This window comes from Ixodes scapularis, unplaced genomic scaffold (genome assembly GCF_016920785.2).
Source record: "Ixodes scapularis isolate PalLabHiFi unplaced genomic scaffold, ASM1692078v2 PGA_scaffold0__279_contigs__length_252992795, whole genome shotgun sequence".
In the NCBI taxonomy this organism is placed as follows: domain Eukaryota; kingdom Metazoa; phylum Arthropoda; class Arachnida; order Ixodida; family Ixodidae; genus Ixodes; species Ixodes scapularis.
Window position 1 is genome coordinate 222798953 of NW_024609835.1, and position 6000 is coordinate 222804952.

The 6000-nt window shown below is 44.4% G+C and overlaps 1 non-coding gene across 1 annotated transcript; it reads left to right on the top strand.

The window, feature by feature from the left end:
• The first annotated feature begins 4106 nt into the window (after positions 1–4106).
• Positions 4107–4179, top strand: Trnaa-agc. The gene has a single exon. It is a non-coding gene; the product is annotated as a tRNA-Ala (tRNA).
• Positions 4180–6000: the final 1821 nt, after the last annotated feature.

The following is a 6000-nucleotide window of genomic DNA, read 5'->3' on the forward strand; positions in this document are numbered from 1 at the left end:
CTAAACTAACCTAAATGACCAGACCTCGAAGCTTTAGCACAAGCCCGAGACGTATAGCTTGTCTTAACACATGCTTGTTGTATTTTTGTACTTGAGCCTTCCTGTTAGCGTTCCAATCGAGGTATGTGGACGAGCCAGTGCTGGGAGTCTCGACGTTGCGAGGCTCGGGTGCTCGGGGATCTTGCTTGTGTACCAATGAACAAGCTGTAGCAACCAATACGTATGCATACATCGCGCTCGCGCCTTTACATTAGTGTTGTTGATCAGGAAGTTTGTTTTCTTCGTGCGTCCATAGACGAAATATTACATTTTGCAATGGACCTTTTCCGAGAAGCGTTCTGCGCACGCGCGAGCGCCCGATGCCAAGCGGCGGAAGTCGGAACGAAAAATCGAGGAATTTCGGAAGGAGGCTGTATATCAGCGAGTAGAACACGTAACTGCAGCATATATATAATTGTGTTACACAAAAAAAGAACGCCGACGGAAAGGAAAACACGACGTTTATGTGGACGCCACGGATTCCCCTTTTGAAAGTCGCGTTGGGCAGGCGCCGCTGCTCAGAGAGTGAAGAAACTGGTAGCGTAGCTCCCATTATCGATTGGAAGCGCAGGTAGGTCACTTCCTCGATTTTTAGTTCGTGCAGCCACCGCCTGGTGCCGTCGGTATGTGGAAAAGGTCCATTACTGTTTTTCTTAATGTGCCTAAGTATGCGAGGGAAAACTCGGAGGTGCCATTGAAAAGCTCAATTTTAACACACTTCTTATCTCTTATCTGTACTGACCCGCAGCACTGCACGAAGTGAAGTCCCCACCCGCTTGCATTCCACTAATATTCATCTTAGTAAAACATAAAATAGCGCAACAGGAACAAGGACAAGAAGTAAACAGGACAGGCGTACCTTACTACACTAATATTCAACATCGCGTATATGCGCATAAAGTTATCCTGCAATCATATGGGAACATTCGCGCATACAGACCGCTTTAAGAATGCAAAAGTCGAGCACTTGTGTGAAGAATGTCGCACCGTTCGCCGGAAGTGCGTCAGACGGGCATGAACCCCTATGCGCACCGCATTGGGGTTCATGCCCGTCCGGCGCACGGTGCGACATTCTTCACACAAGTGCTCGAACGAATTCAAAGCGCATTTGACGGTTGCTAATGGCCATAATATTTGTTATGTGTTCGCTTTCTTCCTGCCTGAGTATGCCGAGATAATTTCAGACACACCGTTCCCGGCACAGATCTCGGGTATCAGTAAAAGCTCGTCCAAAAAGGCTTAGCCAGGAGTAGGGGACGCTTGTTAGGGCCTCCGTCGTAGCTAGCCGATCTCAACGTTTGCAAAAAGTTATTCTTCTATCAGCATAAAATTTGAGTGGGAGATATATAATGACGCGAGGAAGATATCATAGTAACTTTTGTGCAGTAGTGAGGTCAAATTTATTGCGTTTCCTTAAAAGTTTATGCGTAAACGCTGGCCTCAATTTTGATACTATGTGAGGATGCGGCTTGCTTTTCGCCCAATGAAGTAACAAGAAGCGTACGTTTGGCAAACAAAATGCGTGTAAGGCTCCAGACGAACAAATTTCAGTTGTAGTTCACTGGTACTAGACGGGATTACTGACATTGAGCTCAAAGATGCACTCGTGGGGTGAAGTGACTAAGCCACGACTTACTACGTTCGCATGCGCACGCACAATATCCGGTGTTTCGGGAATTAAGGAAAGTGCCCCGGTCTTCGTTTTGTATCGCTCGAGAATGAGTGTATTGTACGTTCGTGAAAAGTCAGTTAATCGAAAACGCAAGCAGCGCGTTTGGTCGCGGCGTGATAGCATGAGATGAAGCTGCTCAGTCGAAACCGAAACTGAGTGGCCAACTAGTTCCCAGAGTGCACTGCGTGGTATTTCGCCGCGATGGGGCGCGTCGGTTTTGGAAGAAGTCCATTCACGAAGAGAGCTCGGCGAATAAAAAGGCCAAAGCATGTTTAGACATATGAATGAAGCGAGAGAGGTCACTGAGTATGACGTTCCACGTGCTGGCTTCATGCTCAGTGTCACGTTAAAGACTTCATTTTTAAGTCGCAACATATTTTCAGCTGGTCGCGCCCTCTAGATCGCACTGATTGACCCACTAAATGTTTTAAAGGAAATCACATCTCCGGGTATGTTTTAGAGCGTAAGGCTAAACGAGATATAAAATGCTTAGTGAAACCTATACAATTATAATTGATCTAAAAGCGTCGCGAATGAGGAACTCGCAGCATAATTATACAGAGGAAAATGCAAGTGTTTATATTCTTGCTTTCTTGTTGTAGGAAGTCCGGACCCTGATGCCACTGATCCATCTCGAGGAAAATAAATTTGACATCATTTTGGATGGTGTCCTGACAGTGAGCGGCATCAGAACGACAGTAGAAGCTGTGTGCATGTTGCTGGCAGTGATAACCGTCTCGTCTTAAAACTGTTTCAAATTTTGTTAGTTTTCTTACTGCGAACAGAAGAATTAATTTTTGCAACCCTAATAAAGCATATGAATGGACATGATCTTTACTTTTCTGCCTGTCACTTAGTTAATTACGAACAGGAATGAAGTGTCTTGACGCTGGCCAGACTGATGTTTGTCAACCTGTCGAAAAGGCCCAGTGCTAGTGATTAATGAACAATCTAAAGACATTTTGGTTGGTAGAAAAAAATTCACCTTGTGGAGCAAGAAATACAACATAGGATTTACTAACAACTAACTAGGAATGTGAAAAGAACGAATTGTCAAAAAAGAGGGTTTGAAGTACAAAATATGGTTTACTAAAATAACGCTAACATAATCTAAAGAACTCAGGATTTATTAAAAGAACCAAGAAGGGTTCCAAATAAAACATTAAATAGGGTTCATAAAGACAAACCAAAGAAGAATCCGTAAAGAACCTCGAAATAAGGTTCATTAAGAGCACGAAGAAGGGTTCTGGAAAGAACCCAAATGGGGTTCATTAAGAAGAACCAATAAACGATACGAAAAGAACCCTAAAATAGGGTTTATTAAGAGCACCAAAAACGGTTCTAGAAAGAACCCGAAATAGGGTTCATTAAGAGCACCAGAAAGGGTTCGGGAAAGAACCCGAAATAGGGTTGATTAGGAAGAACCCAAAAAGGATCCTAGAAGAACCCCGAAATAGGGTTCGCTAAATAGAACTCAGAAGCGTTCTAAAAAGAACCAAAAATAGGGTTCATTAGGAAGAACTAATAAACGATCCAAAAAGAACCCCGAAATAGGGTTCATTAGAAAGAACCCTTTTTGTGGGTTCTTTTCTGCACCTTTAAGGGTGCCGCCCATTGGACAAGCGAAAGAACCCTAAAAGGTGCTAGTTGGCACGTTTTTTTTTTATAGTGTACCAAAAGTGTATCTACCCAATTTTACTTAAGCAATCTGGTATCTTCGAGCATATGAAGTAATTTATTATTATTTATAAAAAAATATAAGAGCGTAGGACTTTATTACCAACAAACGTCAAGTTCTATCATTAATTTAACAAAATTCACAAAAAGAAAGTTCAATAAGTGACGCTACTACAGCGATGATATAGCCTCGTCAAACATTGGGGCAAAGAATGAACAAACGCGTTGCATTCTAAACAACTCGTTTCAAGTAATCTGGCCCAAGTCGGGTCGCTCTCAGAAATAGGGAATGGTAAAGTAATTGCATCACTTCCTTAAAGTAAGTTGTAATTGTAATGAATTACTTTTCACGTAACAGTAATTGTACATGCAGTTAAGCTACTCTTGCAGCAAAGTAATTGCAACTGTAATCAAATTACATTTTGGAAGTAATTCACCCATGTATGAATGCGCTACCAAACCCCAGACGCTTATTGTGCGGAGCGGGAAGAGATAACACATGGCGCTCTTTTATATGGTAATAATGACATAGTTCTGATTCTCAGGACGACGAGGGTGGGACACGTGCAACGTGGCCGTGAAAACTGGTTTTCGAGAGGCTTCCCTTCTTCCACTTCTTTAGTCTAGTTCTACTCAAAACGAAGGAACCAAACAAAGAAGAAAGCGGAACTGTTATACGTCGCGTCGTCTTCGACGTTCGCCATCCTCTAGGCCATCCGGGGGTGTAGCTCAGATGGTAGAGCGCTCGCTTAGCATGCGAGAGGTACGGGGATCGATACCCCGCACCTCCACTGACCTTTTTCTTTTTGGTCACAAACTAATCGCCTCGGTAATCGCTTGACCGATTGCTAAAGGAAGTATTTACTGGACGTAATAGTTGAGGACGATGTTTAAAGCGCATGCTCACAACCAACTCATATTAATGGGCTGCTAAGACCGGCACTCTTGATTGTGCGCAATGCACGTTGCAAAAGAACTGTGGAAGGTCGCCGACAGCACGCGCTCGGCAGTCGCGCACACAGCTATGGCAGCCAGTGAATACTTCCTATACTTTGTGTCGCCTCTGGTCCAGACGCAGCCTACACTACGAGATCATAGGACCAATCGTCAAAAGAGCACAATCACGGTGTTAGTTATGCTTCGTCACGTCTTCCATCATCACTGAACAAGTGATGAACGGAAAAGGCCTGGTGACTTTTGACGCTGCTTGACTTTCCTCGTGGCGTCGGCCGGGCCTCGACACAAGCTGAAACGAATTATAGGTACTACTCGGTTTTTAAAAGCGCGCCAACAACTATCATAGCGGTTCATACAATGACTGTATTAGATACAAATTTTTTTTTTCTTTTTTTTAAGGATCGGTTTGTTTGGCATTGTGCTGGAAAGTTAATACCGGTACCGTGTTCATAAAGCGAAGTTGGAATGGGACTAGTGCGGAGCGCACGTCCGTCTGCTTCTTGCGACGATGTCAGAATGCCGGGCACTTAATGGCTGATTGAAAAGAAAAATAGTGGGTAGACCTCAAGGCAAATCTAGCATTCAGGTCTACCCACCATCCTTTCAATCAAAGCCAATCAGAGCTCGACGTCGTTCTGACGTCACCGCAAATCCTGCGCGCAATAAGCAGAGGACTTGCTCTCCGCGTTGCCTTTTTTTTAAAGGGTGGGGCAGGAAACTTATCTATACACGTCTGCAAGTCGGGTCTCAGGGCGCCGCCATCTTCCTCAGTGGGGTGCGCTCTCGGGAGCGGCCATAATCCGATTACGACGCCTTAGCAAGGCTTCGTAATCGGATTATGACTGGTCCAAGTGCACCCCAGACAGGCAAGATGGCAGCGCCCTGAAGCCGGACTTGCAAACGTGTATTCTTTAGTAACTGGAAGCGAATAAGTGAGAGCTGCTGTTGCACGAACACTGCTTGTTCAGCGGAAGCCTTAATATCAAACTACTGGCTCATGCTAGTTTTTTTAGACGGAATTGAGTAGCGTGAAGGCACAAACAAAAACTTTAATGTGTTTTTCTTTTGTTTTCCACATTAGCTGGTTGTTTGCGTTCAACCCTATATGCACGTGTCTTCGTTTTGTGCCAAGATGTCTATATGCCGTTTCATCTTAGGTCCGAGCGGGGCAAAAAGTCAGTCGAAGCACATGCACAAATGTAAAGCCCGAAAGCGCAATGTCACGACGCATTCTTCGCGTGGTTCAAACATCTATAAACTATGTTGAGAGCACTGAAGCTATCTGCCTGCATGACCTCGCGTTCATTGCAGTATTACTTCTTAAGATGGGCAGCCATGTTCCCAAGTTGTGATATTGAAACGAGACGAGTAACACATCACACATATTTTGGGAGCGGCTCACGATGTGTAGGGCACCTGAAGTTTCGAATAAAGTCTAGGGAGTCTTGACTGGACGACATATTTGTGTGCAATGTGTACTGGGCATGCCCAAATAGAACTCACACTTATAGGTTCCTAAAACGGACAATCTTGGTAATGTGTAATGCATGTTGCAAAAGCACACCTTCAGCACACGCTGAGCAGCTATAGGCCGTCAGCTATGGCAGCCAGTGAAGACCCCTTTACTTGTCGTAGCATAAAGAACAAAAGAAGGT